This window comes from Somniosus microcephalus, chromosome 24 (genome assembly GCF_052327205.1).
Source record: "Somniosus microcephalus isolate GS21.2 chromosome 24, FLI_Smic_1.0, whole genome shotgun sequence".
NCBI classification, from domain to species: domain Eukaryota; kingdom Metazoa; phylum Chordata; class Chondrichthyes; order Squaliformes; family Somniosidae; genus Somniosus; species Somniosus microcephalus.
This window is the reverse complement of record NC_141010.1, coordinates 2,713,310-2,730,292: the sequence shown is the minus strand read 5'-3', so window position 1 is coordinate 2,730,292 and position 16,983 is coordinate 2,713,310. Positions and strand designations below refer to the sequence as shown.

The following is a 16,983-nucleotide window of genomic DNA, read 5'->3' as shown; positions in this document are numbered from 1 at the left end:
CCCACCCTGTCTCACTGTACCCCTCGAGCCCACCTACCCTGTCTCACCGTGCCCCTCGAGCCCACCTACCCTGTCTCACTGTACCCCTCGAGCCCACCTACCCTGTCTCACTGTACCCCTCGAGCCCACCTACCCCGTCTCACTGTACCCCTCGAGCCCACCCACCCTGTCTCACTGTACCCCTCGAGCCCACCTACCCCGTCTCACTGTACCCCTCGAGCCCACCCACCCTGTCTCACTGTACCCCTCGAGCCCACCTACCCCGTCTCACTGTACCCCTCGAGCCCACCCACCCTGTCTCACTGTACCCCTCGAGCCCACCTACCCCGTCTCACTGTACCCCTCGAGCCCACCTACCCTGTCTCACTGTACCCCTCGAGCCCACCTACCCCGTCTCACTGTACCCCTCGAGCCCACCTACCCCGTCTCACTGTACCCCTCGAGCCCACCTACCCTGTCTCACTGTACCCCTCGAGCCCACCTACCCTGTCTCACTGTACCCCTCGAGCCCACCTACCCTGTCCCACTGTACCCCTCGAGCCCACCTACCCTGTCCCACTGTACCCCTCGAGCCCACCTACCCTGTCTCACTGTACCCCTCGAGCCCACCTACCCTGTCTCACTGTACCCCTCGAGCCCACCTACCCTGTCTTACCGTACCCCTCGAGCCCACCCACCCTGTCTCACCGTACCCCTCGAGCCCACCTACCCTGTCTTACCGTATCCCTCGAGCCCACCTACCCTGACTCACCGTATCCCTCGAGCCCACCTACCCTGTCTCACTGTACCCCTCGAGCCCACCTACCCCGACTCACCGTATCCATCGAGCCCACCTACCCCGTCTCACTGTACCCCTCGAGCCCACCTACCCTGTCTCACTGTACCCCTCAAGCCCACCCACCCTGTCTCACTGTACCCCTCGAGCCCACCTACCCTGTCTCACCGTACCCCTCGAGCTCATCTACCCTGTCTCACCGTATCCCTCGAGCCCACCTACCCCGTCTCACTGTACCCCTCGAGCCCACCTACCCTGTCTCACTGTACCCCTCGAGCCCACCGACCCCATCTCACTGTACCCCTCGAGCCCACCTACCCTGTCCCACTGTACCCCTCGAGCCCACCTACCCCGACTCACCGTACCCCTCGAGCCCACCTACCCTGTCTTACCGTATCCCTCGAGCCCACCTACCCCGACTCACCGTATCCCTCGAGCCCACCTACCCTGTCTCACTGTACCCCTCGAGCCCACCTACCCCGACTCACCGTATCCATCGAGCCCACCTACCCCGTCTCACTGTACCCCTCGAGCCCACCTACCCTGTCTCACTGTACCCCTCGAGCCCACCTACCCTGTCTCACTGTACCCCTCGAGCCCACCTACCCTGTCTCACTGTACCCCTCGAGCCCACCTACCCTGTTTCACTGTACCCCCTCGAGCCCACCTACCCTGTCTCACTGTACCCCCTCGAGCCCACCTACCCTGTCTCACTGTACCTCTCGAGCCCACCTACCCTGTCTCACTGTACCCCTCGAGCCCACCTACCCCATCTCACCAGACCCCTCGAGCCCACCTACCCTGTCTCACCGTATCCCTCGAGCCCACCTACCCCGTCTCACTGTACCCCTCGAGCCCACCTACCCTGTCTCACTGTACCCCCTCGAGCCCACCTACCCTGTCTCACTGTACCCCTCGAGCCCACCTACCCGTCTCACCATATCCCTCGAGCCCACCTACCACACCTCACCAGACCCCTCGAGCCAACCTACCCTGTCTCACTGTAGCCCTCGAGCCCACCTACCCTGTCTCACTGTACCCCTCGAGCCCACCTACCCTGTCTCACTGTACCCCCTCGAGCCCACCTACCCTGTCTCACTGTACCCCTCGAGCCCACCTACCCTGTCTCACTGTACCCCTCGAGCCCACCTACCCCATCTCACCAGACCCCTCGAGCCCACCTACCCTGTCTCACTGTAGCCCTCGAGCCCACCTACCCTGTCTCACTGTACCCCTCGAGCCCACCCACCCTGTCTCACTGTACCCCTCGAGCCCACCGACCCATCTCACTGTATCCCTCGAGCCCACCTACCCTGTCTCACTGTACCCCTCGAGCCCACCTACCCCACCTCACCAGACCCCTCGAGCCGACCTACCCGTCTCACCGTATCCCTCGAGCCCACCTACCCCGTCTCACCATAAACCTGACTGCCAGTGTCGGTCTCCATGTGTTTGAACTCTTGCTGTTCACAGCCAGCGAGTGAAGGCCTATCAGATACCTCGCCAAGCAGCTAGCACCAGAAACTCTCCAGCACAATGGATGTGAGGCCTTTATTGATTACTGAGACAAGCGAACAAATTGCTTATTATTTACAGGCTGTGGGGAAACAACATCAAAGCTAGTCCATTAACCACCGACCGTCTCACAGCCATCTAAAAAAAACTTGCGTGAATACGCTATGCTTTAAAACATACATTTAAAGCAACTCTTTTTCCAAATCCTTTCTGTGGAAAATTACCAAAACAGGACATTCCAATACTGAAATTCCTTTGTGTGTACAGGCGATGAATGAGGTAGAATGTGAGGTTACCAGCCGTTGGCATTCATTATTCTTTGAGTGTAGTCTACCCACTATGTACCAGGGTGGTCCTTCATATCTCTCTCTCCTCTCCCCATCTCCCCTCTCCTCTCCTCTCCTCCCCTCTCCACTCCTCTCCTCTCCTCTCCTCTCTCTCCTCTCCCCATCTCCCCTCTCCTCTCCTCCCCTCTCCTCTCCTCTCCTCTCCTCTCCTCCTCTCCACTCCTCTCCTCTCCTCTCCTCTCCTCCTCTCCTCTCCTCCCCTCTCCTCTCCTCTCCTCTCCTCTCCTCCTCTCCTCTCCTCCCCTCTCCTCTCCTCTCCTCCCCTCTCCTCTCCTCTCCTCTCCTCCCCTCTCCTCTCCTCTCCTCCCCTCCCCTCTCCTCTGTTCCTCTCCTCCCTGAATCTGCTGACACAAGTCACAAGGGGCTGGTCCGTACATTCCTTCTCACAGTGACAGTAGAAGGGAGGGAGTCACCTCCTGAAGGTGGGTGGCAAAAGCATCTGCTTTCAATGTCAAGTGGGAGAGGCACCTTTGATTAATGTGAAACACTGGATGCCAAAAAGGTTAATGCGCGGTTATAGAAAAACCATGTATATATTTAATAACATAATCACATTCTTTGGGCCTTCCATGTATAATAGCCTCTTTGTTTTCAGTTATCTGATACCTGATTGAGTCGGTCTAACGAGGAATAATTGGGCTGGTTGGAATGTGGGTCAACAAACACTGATATTGGGACAATGTCCTGCTTTGTGCTGGAGCCTCGCACAACACAAACTGGCTTTTCCGCACCTGCGGAGTTGATATTAAACAATGAAAGATCATTCCACGCTGTGTCTCAGGACTGGAGGTGCCTGAAGATCGGGTGCAGACATTTCCTTTGAGGACCTACCCAGTGTCAGCTGGGATTGGGATGAGCAGGGCAGTGGTCTGAGTTGGCCATGGGTGTCGGTAAACCGTGGCGTGTTGTCCACAATTTCCGGACATGTGCTACCGGCAGCGTCAACTTGGAAAATTGGGACCAATGTGTAATTCCTTGTTTTGCATTGCACTCAGACAAAAATTAACCACAAAAAAAGGATAAGGTTTGAATCTAAGAAACAATACTCGGGCGTCCCGTACAATCTGTTTCACTGGCAGTAGGGTCAGTAACCAGAGGACACAGATTTATGATAATTGGCAAAAAGGCCAAGTTATCTGAATCTGAGTCACAGGGGGCTGGTCTGTACATTCCTTCTCACAGTGACAGTAGAAGGGAGGGAGTTACCTCCTGAAGGTGGCTGGCAAAAGCATCTGCTTTCAATGTCAAGTGGGAGAGGCAGCTTTGATTAATGTGAAACACGCAGAGATGAGGAGAATGTTTTTACGCAGCGAGTTGTTGTGATCTGGAATGCGCTGCCTGAAAGGGCGGCGGAAGCAGATTCAATAGTGACTTTCAAAAGGGAATTGGATAAATACTTGAAAAGGAGAAATTTGCTTTTTTATGTTTCTATGTTTCTAGGTTTGCAGGGCTCTGGGGAAAGAGTGGGACTAATTCGAGAGCTCTTTCAAAGAGCCGGCATAGGCACGATGGGCCGAATGGCCTCCTTCTGTGCTGTAATCTCACCTTCCCTCACCCTTCCCCAGCTCTGGTTTACCATCTCACAACAGCAGCAGAGCCCAGTGAAGTGACTTAATAGTTGCCTCACAAAGGGAATGTAGACTTAGTGGTCACATTCAAGGACGAGCCGAGACCCTCAAATGTTCAGTGAATGGATGCACGATGGGGTGAGGCACTGAGCCGTGAAGATTCAAAACATCCCAAGTGAGATCCCGAACTCAGTCAATCTCAGCATGGAAAGGCTACAGGCAGATTCTTTAGACTGAAGGGAGGGAAACAGGCTTGGGTTGGTACTGGTCATCTGCTGCGATCCAGTGTGCTCCGATTCGTACTCTCAGTGAGGACAGGATGGAGTGAGCTCTGATACATCCCATAGTCAAGTTACAGCTGTACAAAGCCCTGGTTAGACCACACCTGGAGCACTGTGAGCAGTTCTGGGCACCACACCTTAGGAAGGATATATTGGCCTTGGAGGGAGTGCAGCGTAGGTTTACCAGAATAATACCCGGACTCCAAGGGTTAAGTTATGAGGAGAGATTACACAAATTGTTGAATCCGTGAATGTTAAGGTATGGTATTCTTCAATAAATTGACAGAGACTGCAGAGGAACAATTAACAGGTGTTTACTGGATGCAGGTTACTCAAAAACTAAAGTACAGATCCCTACTCAGGGTTTATATACCGGTGTGGTCACTGCCGGTACTACAGTATACAGGAGCTGTAAAAAGTAGTTCTCCCCTTAAAGGTACATACACTACAATTCCTCCCCTTTTAGATTAACAGTACCATAACATTCATTTAACAATTAACACTTTTAACATGTAACATTAACGGCAAATAGTCCATTTATAAATTCAGTCTTTGGGGCGGCTTCCTGATCCTTTCTGGATAGCGCCTTTCCTGAGTGTCTTGCTCTTGGTGCGGAGGCGATTCTGGCCCCCTGTCGTCGGTTGGTTCATCAGCTTCCGATGCTACTGTTTCTGGGGTAGATGCTACCGGTATGTCGGGTTCATCGCCAGGTACGCGAGACCTGGGGTGGACTCTTTCCTGTGACTAGGATCTGGTCGACATGGCGTCTCACAATGTTCTCCCCAACATCCACGGTGTACATTAGTGGCCCCTGCCATGTGCATATCGTTCCTGGTTGCCATTTCTCTGTTCGGTAGTCGCGAGCCAAGACTGGTTGCCCTACATTGAAGCTCCTTGTCGGCTTCTCATTGATGTGCTGGAATTGCTTATTCTCAACATCTCTTCGTACATTTGGTTTGAGCAAATCCAGACGAGATCTCAACCTTCGGTTAAAGAACATCATGGCCGGGGTCTGGTTGGTGACTGTATGTGTCGCATTTCTGTAGGCTAACAGGAAATTGTCCACCTTATGCTGCAGTGGAATGTCGTCATCGCACATGGCCCTTACTGCTTTTTTAAAGGTTTGTGCAAACCTCTCAGCCAATCCATTGGTGGCTGGATGATACGGAGCGGAGGTGTAATGCCTTACCCCATTCCTTTTCATAAATCTTCGAAACTCTTCGGACACAAACTGTGGTCCGTTATCAGAGCAAATCTGCTCTGGCAAGCCGTTCCTGGCAAAGATGGTCCGTAGGACTGCAATAGTTTTCTCCGTGGTGGTGGAGGACATTTTGATCACCTCAGGCCATTTCGAGTGCGCATCCACAGCTATTAAAAACATTGAGTCCATGAATGGACCAGCAAAATCAATATGCACCCATTGCCATGGAGATGAGGGCCACTCCCATGGGTGTAGAGGGGCATGTGGTGGTGCATTTTGGACCTTCTGGCATCCTGAGCAGCTCTTTGTCAGGTCCTCAATTTGCTGATCGATCCCCGGCCACCACACATAAGCCCTAGCAAGGCTTTTCATTTTCACCCCTCCCAGATGGCCTTCGTGAAGCTCATTGAGCACTCTCTCCCTTACCTTGGGTGGAATTACCACTCGGGATCCACACATCAAGGTCCCCTGGCATACTGACAGCTGTTCTCTTCTGGATGAGAATGCTGGCAACAGTGAGTCGCCATGTACTGGCCATCCCTTCACCGTCAAATCATATACCCGAGCCAGTGTCGGCTCATTTCGGGTCTCCTTCTCTATACCAGCGTTAGTTACTGGCAAGCATTCAATTATAGTCGAATGAAATATTTCGACAGGATCCACTGCTGGTGCTTCCTCCGCAGTAGGTAGTGGCAGGCGTGATAGCCCATCAGCGTTTCCATGCTGTTTCGCACCCTTGTACTCGATATTATATTGGTGCGCCCCTAGAAAAAGGGACCATCTTTGTAGCCGTTGCGCAGTCATCACCGGAATGCCCTTCTTTCGGTTAAAGATGGAGACAAGTGGTTGGTGGTCAGTCAGCAAGGTGAACTTCTGCCCGTGCAGATAGTGGTTGAACTTTTTCACTCCCCACACTAGGCTGAGGGCCTCCCTGTCAATCTGGGCATAGTTACTGTTAAGTCTGTGTGTTCTAGTTGTATTTAAGATTAATTACTGACACAGACTACAAGAATAACGTTTCAACAGGTCTTTACTAGTTGGAGGTCAGGGCTATACTAACAGCAATATCACTACACAGTACTTATATACCGGTGGTCACCACCGGTATTACGTATACAGCAGCCAGAGAAAGTAGTACATCTCTTAAGGTGGAACAGGCTTAAGCTCTCTTAAGGTGGAACAGGTTACATACACCACAATCCTCCCTTTTTAGCTTAACAGTCATATCCCCATTTAACATAACATATATACATATATAACTTCAGGTATAAACAGTTCAAAGGTTCAGTCTCTCAGGAGGCCTTCTGATTCGGGTTGGATAACGCCTTTCAGTGGTCTCTGATTCTTGTTGCTGAGGTGACTCCTCTAGTTGGTTTCCTATGTATTGGACGTCATCATCAGGTACATTCCCTGCCGAGGTAGATGCTTCAGGTTCATTAACCTCTTCCACAGTTGTCTCTGTCGCAACCATGGGTTCGACCCTTGCTCTCGATTCTACCAGTTGATCCGCATGACGCCTTATCACATTGTTACCAATATCTACTGTGTACATCAGAGGTCCTTGTCTGGCCCGAATTGTTCCGTACTGCCATTTTTCGTTTCCATAGTCCCTTGCCAACACCGGTTGTCCTACGTCGAAACTTCGAGTGGTCTTGTTATTAATATGCCGGAACTGTTTTTTTTCCACTTCCCTCCGCAAATTTGGTTTTAACAAGTCCAACCTGGACCGCAACCTCCTGTTATAAAACATCATGGCAGGACTTTGGTTAGTTACTGCATGAGCGGCGTTTCGATATGCCATTAGGAAATTGTCCACCTTGTGTTGTAGCGGAATCTGATCATCGTTCATGGCCTTTATTGCCTTTTTGAATGTTTGGACAAATCTCTCGGCCAACCCGTTTGTCGCCGGATGATATGGGGCAGAGGTATAATGTTTCACCCCATTCTTCTTTAAGAATTTTTGGAATTCTTCCGACACGAACTGTGGTCCGTTGTCCGAACATATCTGTTCTGGCAATCCGTTCCTTGCGAATATTGTTCTTAACACCGCAATTGTCTTTTCTGAAGTAGTGGTATTCATCTTGATCACTTCTGGCCATTTGGAATGTGCGTCCACCGCAATTAGGAACATGGAGTCCATGAATGGACCAGCAAAGTCAATATGTACGCGTTGCCATGGGGCTGAAGGCCATTCCCATGGGTGTAGCGGTGCGATCGGAGGTGCATTTTGCACTTTTTGGCACCCAGCGCAGCTTTTCGTCAACTCCTCTATCTGTTGGTCAATACCCGGCCACCATACATAAGCCCTAGCAAGACTTTTCATCTTAACTCCCCCCAGATGACCTTCATGCAGTTCCTTTAGAACTCTTTCCCTTAACTTGGGAGGAATAATCACTCTTGTCCCGTACATCAAAGTACCATGGCAGACGGACAGCTGGTCTCGCCTTGCCGAGAATGCCGGTAACAGAGGATCACCATGTGTTGGCCATCCCTTCACTGTCACCTCGTAGACTCGGGACAGTGTCGGGTCGTTCCTGGTTTCTCTTTCAATACTTGCATTGGTGACTGGTAAACACTCGATGATGGTCGAATGAAATAACTCAACAGGGTCAACTTTCGTCGTCTCTTCTTCTTCAGGTAGTGGCAGGCGCGACAGCCCATCAGCATTGCCATGCTGCTTTGTACCTTTGAATTCTATTTGATATTGATGTGCCCCTAGGAAAAGGGACCATCTCTGGAGTCTCTGTGCTGTCATCACCGAAACACCCTTCTTAGGGTTAAAAATGGATACCAACGGCTGATGGTCTGTCAGAAGTGTGAATTTTTGGCCCTGCAGGTAATGATTAAACTTCTTCACTCCCCATACAAGGCTGAGAGCCTCCCTATCGATCTGCGCATAGTTGCGCTCAGCGGAGGTCAATGATCTGGATGCAAACGCGACTGGCCTTTCCGTGCCATTTGGCAACTTGTGTGAGAGTACTGCCCCAATACCATATGGAGAAGCATCACAAGCCAACCGAATAGGCAGTGTCGAGTTGAAGTGAGCCAACACTTCCTCTGAGGTGATCAATTCTTTGCTTTTGCGAAATGCCTTCTTACAGTTTTCGCTCCATTCCCATGGTACCCCCTTCTGTAAAAGAGCGTTCAGCGGGTGCAGTACCGTGGATAGATTCGGTAGAAACTTATGGTAATAGTTAATCAATCCTAGAAACGACCTCAACTGAGAGACATTATCCGGAGCGGGAGCCTTTACAACTGCCTCTGTCTTGTCAGGAGACTTATGAAGCCCCTCCCGGTCAATGACATGACCACAGTACGAGATCCGCTTCTCAAAGAACTCACATTTCTGCCGATTAACTCGAAGTCTATACTCTTTCAGTCTGTTGAGCACCAGTTCCAAGTTTGCGAGGTGTTCTTCATCACCATCTCCTGTAATCAGAATATCGTCCAGGTAACATTGTGTGCCTGGAATTCCCTGTAATACCTGCTCCATGGCCCTCTGCCAAATTGCTGGAGCCGATGCCACTCCAAAAACCAGCCTATTATACTGGTACAAACCTCTATGCGTGTTGATCGTGAGGTACTGGCGTGACTCTTCTTCAACCTCCATCTGCAAGTACGCCTGCGCCAGGTCTATCTTGGTGAAGTGTTTCCCGCCAGACAACGAAGCAAAAATATCCTCAATCCGCGGAAGCGGATACTGCACCGTGTGAAGCACCGGATTAACGGTGATCTTGAAGTCTCCACAGATGCGAACCTTCCCTGGTTCTCCTGGCTTGTTGCTCGAAGGACGTTTCATAACGGGAACAATGGGCGTAGCCCACTCACTCCAATCTACCTTAGACAGTACACCTGAACGTTCTAGCGCTTCCAGTTCCGCTTCTACAGCAGGTCGTATTGCATAGGGTACCGGTCTGGCTTTGAAAAATTTTGGGTGTGCATGTTCATCAATCTTGATGTTTGCCGTAATTCCTCTCAGTGTTCCCAGTCCCTGCTGGAACACCTCTTTAGCATCATCCAATATTCTGGACAATCGTTTAAGTTTGACATCTGTTTCCCCGGAATCTACCGTTAGTGCCTTTAAGGAGTGCCAGTCCATATTCATTTTCCTAATCCACTCCCGTCCCAGTAGTGGTGGACCTCCTTCAGGTAGCACATATAAGTCCATTACTTGGCTTTCTTTGCCCTTGTGGACCACTTTTACCTCTATCTTTCCGATGGGGTACACTCTTTGCCCCGTGTATGTTTTCAATATAATCTCCGTATCCCGTAGGGGAATATGTTGGAATAACCTTTTGTAATCTTTCTTATTCATGACCGTCAATGCCGATCCAGTGTCCAATTCCATCTTTACTTGGACTCCTGCTATCTGAAGAGTGACCCAAATTGTCTGGAGATCTGCATCCTTACCAACGTTGTGTACTCTTAAGCTACCCAGTTCATTACTGCTGGCGTCTGAATCTGACTTCTGTTCGTTCGAACTGTTCTTTGTCACCTTGTGTACCTTTATGTATTTTCCTTGCGGTGACTTTTTGTTGCTGGTCTTCTTTCCTGACCGGCATACTTTAGCTATGTGGCCAAGCCTGCCACACGTTCTGCATTCTTGGTTTTTAAACCAACACTGGTTCTGATCGTGCGTTGTCTTTCCACAACGATAACATTTTACAGTACTCAAAACCAATTGATTTGTACTGAGTTCCGGTGACCGTAGCTGCATTACTGCCGTGCCTCTCACTGCGGCTTCGTGTGATGCTGCCATAGTGACTGCTTTCTCAAGCGTCAGCTCATTCTCCTCGAGCAGTCGCTTTTGTGTATCTTTTAATAATCCACACACAAATTTATCTCTTAGCGCATCTGTTAGTCCCGTTCCAAACTGACAGTACTTTGCTAGCTTACGCAATTCCATTAAATATTCAGCATTGCTTTCATCTTTCAGCTGCTTTCTGCTGTAAAATTTAAATCGTTCCGCTAGCATCAGCGGCGTGGGGTTTAGATGATTTCTCAGGACAGTAACAATCTCCTCGAACGTCTTCTCCGCCGGTTCATCTGGTGATAAAAGGTGTTTCAATTGCCCGTATGTCTTCGCACCCATTAAGTTTAATAAAGTTAGTGCTTTCTCATCATCTGGGATTTTATTTGCTTTACAATAATTTTGTATGCGTTCTACATACGTGGCCCAATCTTCGATGTCGCTATCAAAGGTATTAATGTTCCCATGTTTAGGCATCGTTGCAATTTTTTTTAGTGATTTCCCTTTTTCCAAGATGGCGGCTTCCCGCTCTTGTCTTCGTCCTCCGCCTTCAAAATGGCGGTTTCCCGCGCTTGGCGGTCTTTCCTGCGCTCGCCTTCTTCACCCGCTGGCTGCAATGGCGTTTGACGTGCCGCTGCTGCTCCCCTTTCCCAGCGGTTAGTAACTCCCCCGACGCTGTCTCCGCTTCACCGCGGCTCCCTCGGGCATTTGCGCTTCCCCAATGTCGCGCCTCGCAGCCCTTCTTGCAGCCCGGTTATTAGCACCGGCTGCGTTCGCCTTCACCGTGGCTCTCGCGCCTTCAGTCGCCCCAGACGCTGCGCCTTTTTGGCCCGAATGCGGCCCGGCCCTTATCACCAGCCGCGATCGATGTCCCCGCGCTGCGCCTTTTGGCCCGAATGCGGCCCGGCCCTTATCTCCGGTCGCGATCGATCTCACCGCCCTTATTCCTCCGTCTTCCCTCCCCGTCTGTACAGCCAACGCGGCCGACTTTCTGCTCGCGTCGCTGACCGGCTTACCCACCACCGAGGTAGAAGGAAGATAGCTGACTGCCGCTGATGGAGGCTTCGAGTTCAGGATATCTTCTGCACTCCGGGTTCTCGATGCCTGCCGCGCGACATGTCTTCCAGCAGGGTGATGAGGGTGGATGCCTCTCTTCGACGCCTGTTCTGTGGACGAAGCCGCCGTGGATATAAACTGCCGCAGGGTAAGAATCGGACTCGTCGCCACTGTTAAGTCTGTGTGTTCTAGTTGTATTTAAGATTAATTACTGACACAGACTACAAGAATAACGTTTCAACAGGTCTTTACTAGTTGGAGGTCAGGGCTATACTAACAGCAATATCACTACACAGTACTTATATACCGGTGGTCACCACCGGTATTACGTATACAGCAGCCAGAGAAAGTAGTACATCTCTTAAGGTGGAACAGGCTTAAGTTCTCTTAAGGTGGAACAGGTTACATACACCACAGTTACGCTTGGCTGAGGTTAGTGACCGAGACACAAAAGCTACTGACCTCTCCGAGCCGTCCGGGAATTTGTGCGACAGCACCGCTCCAATGCCATAGGGTGATGCATCACACGCCAACCGAATTGGTAGTGCCGGGTTGAAATGAGCCAACACCTCTTTTGATGTGATCAATTCTTTGCAATTCTGGAAAGCTCATTTACATTCGTCATTCCACTTCCATGGTACCCCCGTTTGCAGTAGGGTGTTCAGTGGGTGTAGAACTGTAGACAAATTCGGCAAGAACTTATGGTAGTAGCTCACCAACCCGAGGAACGACCTCAGTTGTGACACATTTTCCGGTGCTGGAGCCTTGACTACTGCCTCAGTCTTTTCAGGGGACTTATGTAACGCCTCTTCATCAATACGTGGCCACAATACGAGATCTGCTTCTGGAAAAACTCGCATTTGTGGCGATTAGCTCGGAGCCCATAATCCTTCAATCTAGTGAGCACCTGCTCCAGGTTGGCGAGGTGATCACTGTCATTTTCGCCCGTGACCAGGATGTCGTCCAAATAACACTGGGTCCCTGGAATCCCTTGCAGGACTTGATCCATTGCCCTTTTCCAAATAGCCGGAGCTGATGCTACCCCGAACACCAGCCGGTTGTATTGGTAGAGACCTTTATGAGTGTTGATCATGAAGTACTGTTTCGAGGCTTCTTCTACCTCCATTTGCAGGTACGCCTGGGCCAGATCAATCTTAGTGAAGCATTTCCCTCCAGATAGCGAGGCGAAAATACCTTCAATCCGCGGAAGCGGATATTGTACAGTGTGAAGGACTGGGTTCACTGTCACCTTAAAGTCCCCACAGATGCGAACCTTTTTTGGTTCCCCAGGCGTATTACTCAACGACCTCTTCATTACAGGAACGATGGGTGTAGCCCACTCGCTCCAGTCCACTTTGGATAGCACTGCTGAACGTTCCAAACCTTCCAGCTCTGCTTCGACGGCTGGGCGGATCGCATAAGGTATCGGTCTGGCCTTAAAAAACTTTGGGCTTGCATTTTCCTCTATTTTGATCGTTGCTGTTATGCCTTTTAGTGTTCTGAGTCCCTCCTGGAACAATTCTTGTGTGTCAGTTAGCATTTTTGACAGTCGTCCAGGTGTGATGTCGTCATCCTTTTTGGCATCTACAGTCAGTGCTTGGATGGAATGCCAATCTAGCTGTATCTTCCGGATCCATTCACGCCCTAGTAGTGGCGGTCCTCCATCTGGCAATACATATATGTCCATTTTTGGTGTTTCCTTGCCGTTGTATATCACGTTCACCCTTATTTTTCCTTTGGGGTAGACTTTTTGCCCCGTGTACGTCTTCAAGACAATCTCTGTATCTCTCAAGGGTATATGTGAGAATAGCCACTTGTAGTCCCTTTGGTTTATGACTGTTAGGGCTGATCCTGTGTCCAATTCCATTTTCACTTGGACTCCGTCTATCTTGAGCGTGACCCAGATAGTTTGGTGATCCTCCATTTTAATTACGTGATGTAGTTTCAGACAACCCAGCTCCTTGCTTCCGGAGTCTGTATCACTTTTCTGTTCGTCTGAACTACTCTCCGTCACCTTATGTACCTTTTTGTACTTCTCCTGTGGAGATTTCTTGCTGCTGGTTTTCTTTCCCGACCTGCAGACACTTGCTCTGTGTCCTACTTTTCCACACTGTCTGCACACTTGGTCCTTGAACCAACAATCCTTACGGTCGTGTGTTGTTTTGCCGCAGCGATAACACTTCACTGCTCCACATGACATTTCATTTGTGCCATATTCTTGCGATCTCCGTTGTATCTCTGCAGCGCCCCGTGCGGCTGCTTCGTGTGATACTGCCATGCTGAAAGCCTTGTCCAGCGTAAGATCCTTTTCTGATAGAAGCCGTTTCTGGGTTCCTTCACTTTGAAGCCCACACACAAACTTGTCCCTTAAAGTATCTGCTAGTCCCATTCCAAACTGGCAGTGTTTCGATAGTTTGCGCAGTTCCGTTAAATACTCAGCATTACTTTCATCTTTATGCTGGTTCCTTTTGTGAAACTTAAATCTTTCAGCTATCAGCAGCGGTGTGGGGTTTAAGTGGTCCTGTAGGATTGACACTATGCTTTCAAAATCCTTTTCCACTGGCTTCTCTGGGGTTATTAGGTTTCGCAGTAAGCCGTACGTTTTTGCACCCATGGAATTCAACAATACCAGTGCTTTCCTGGCATCTGGCACTTCATTCGCCTTGCAGTACACTTCTACACGTTCTATATATGTTGCCCAATCTTCGACTTCATTGTCGAACGCTGTGACACTGCCACTCTTCTGTATCCTTGGGTGTGGTTAGACTGGCTAAAAATGGCATCTCCCGCGCTCTCCCTTCTTCTCCGCCGGCTCAAAATGGCGTCTTCTGCGCTTCTTTCCTCCCCCGCGGACGCTGCTCAGCCCTTGAAACCCCGGCCGCGCTCTGCGCGTTTTCCCTTCTCTCGTTGATGCCGCTCAGTCTTCAACCCCGGCTGCGCCCTGTGCGCTTCACCCTCTCTCTTACCCCGTCGACGCTGCTCGGCCTTTTTGTATGCCGTCGATCGGCTCCAGCCGCTGCTGTCCGGGAAGGGTCTGCGCCGTACCTGCTGCCAGCCCACTGTACTGGATCGTCTCGACTGGGGAACCAAGCCCAGCTCTCCACAGCCTCCTCTGCGATGTTCAAGTCCTCTCCGGATGGTCGACGCCCGCACTGGTGGAATCGGCCTTCTTTTACAGAATTACAGGTAGGTTCGAATCAACTCGTCGCCACTGTTGAATCCGTGAATGTTAAGGTATGGTATTCTTCAATAAATCGACAGAGACTGCAGAGGAACAATTAACAGGTGTTTACTGGATGCAGGTTACTCAAAAACTAAAGTATAGATCCCTACTCAGGGTTTATATACCGATGTGGTCATTGCCGGTACTACAGTATACAGGAGCTGTAAAAAGTAGTTCTCCCCTTAAAGGTACATACACTACACAAATTAGGGTTGTATTCCCTGGAATTTAGAAGGTTAAGGGGTGATGTTATCGAAGTTTTCAAGATATTAAGGGGAACTGATAGGGTAGATAAAGAGAAACTATTTCCGCTGGTTGGGGAGTCTAGGACTAGGGGGCAGAGTCTAAAAATTAGAGCCAGACCTTTCAGGAGTGAAATTAGGAAACACTTCTACACACAAAGGGGGCTAAATTTGGTAGATTTGCGCCTCCTGTTAGCGCATATCAACTAACACCTGGGCACAGCGCCGCTAATGCCTCCTGCGAAATTTAGGGTGAGGTTAGCGGCAGCGCTAACCGTTTGCACTGCCGGCGATGACCCGCTCACACCCCAGCTGTAACATTGGGTGGCGCCCCCCCGACTTACCGCCGGACGCTATGTCCGCCGGGGTTAGGGGGGCCTACCTGCGGCCGGAGCGGCGCTAGTTGAAGGCGAGGTGCCGGGCGGCCATTTTTGTTGCTGTCCCCGGCCCCCGTGAAGCCCCCCCCCCCGCGGGGTACCGGCTGCGCTCCATGAGCCCGGCACTCCTCTTGAGTGCGAGGCTCATTTGCTGGCACTCCTGATCCCTGGTGGCCCAGCTGGGCGCTGGGACGCACTGCGCCAGGCCCCTCGGAGAAAGGCCTGCAGTACCGCAGCACGTAGCGCCGCGATATTGGCTCGCAGCGCCCCAAGAGGGACCCGGGGCACTTCCAGTAATGCCTCTCCTCCCTCTTGGGGCGCTACCTGGGAAAATCGGCCGTGGGGGCGCTAACTTTTTCAGGACGCTAAAAGTAACACCCCGGCGAAGATAGCGCCCCAATTTCTTCCACAAATGGCAATTGATGCTAGAGCAATTGTTAATTTTAAATAAGTGATTGATAGCTTTTTGTTAACCAAAGGTATTAAGGTATATTGGCCAAAGGCAGGTGTATGCAGTTAGATCGTAGATCAGCCATGATCTCATTGAATGACGGAGCAGGCTCGAGGGGCTGAATGGCCTCCTGTTCCTATGTTCAAGGGCCTCAGCAGCACCCACTCTCCAGGCCAATGTTTGAAATATAGTCACGGGCAAGGGTGCCAGTGTCTGTGGAACTGAACCGCAGTCAGAATTACCACCTTCAGGAGCACAAGGCAAGGGGAGGAAACCAGGAAATGAAAACACAGACGGGCAGATTCCTGCTTCTGTAGGAGACAGAGGGATACGGGCTCAGTGTGTGAGCAAGGGATGGGTGAGAGGTCTGAGACAGTCTGTGCGTAGGAATGAATGACCCGGAGAGCAATGCTAGAGAGAACTGTACATGACGCTCCCCCTATTGTATATTGTCATTTCCCGCTGTTTCCTTTAGTCCCATTGGAGGCCAATCCAGAAACTCCAGTTAGAATTCCCAGTGCATGATGCAACTTTCAGAAGCTGGTTCAGTCCCACTCCAGGCGGTGCTCTCCCGCTCCCCGGGGCCCAGTCCCACACTGGGCGGTGCTCCCCGGGGCTCAGTCCCACACCGGGCGGTGCTCCCCGGGGCTCAGTCCCACACCGGGCGGTGCTCCCCGGGGCTCCCCGGGGCCCAGTCCCACACTGGGCGGTGCTCCCCGGGGCTCAGTCCCACACTGGGCGGTGCTCCCCGGGGCTCAGTCCCACACCGGGCGGTGCTCCCCGGGGCTCAGTCCCACACCGGGCGGTGCTCCCCGGGGCTCCCCGGGGCCCAGTCCCACACTGGGCGGTGCTCCCCGGGGCTCAGTCCCACACCAGGCGGTGCTCCCCGGGGCCCAGTCCCACACTGGGCGGTGCTCCCCGGGGCTCAGTCCCACACCGGGCGGTGCTCCCCGGGGCTCAGTCCCACACCGGGCGGTGCTCCCCGGGGCTCAGTCCCACACCGGGCGGTGCTCCCCGGGGCTCCCCGGGGCCCAGTCCCACACCGGGCGGTGCTCCCCGGGGCCCAGTCCCACACCGGGCGGTGCTCCCTGGGGCCCAGTCCCACACCGGGCGGTGCTCCCCGGGGCTCAGTCCCACACCGGGCGGTGCTCCCCGGGGCCCAGTCCCACACCGTGCGGTGCTCCCCGGGGCTCAGTC

The 16,983-nt window shown here is 51.8% G+C and overlaps 1 protein-coding gene across 5 annotated transcripts in view; it reads left to right on the top strand.

Annotated features, from left to right (window-relative positions):
• LOC147100957 (growth factor receptor-bound protein 7-like) overlaps window positions 1-16,983 on the top strand; it is a 263,485-nt gene that overhangs the window by 141,874 nt on the left and 104,628 nt on the right. The window lies entirely within an intron of this gene.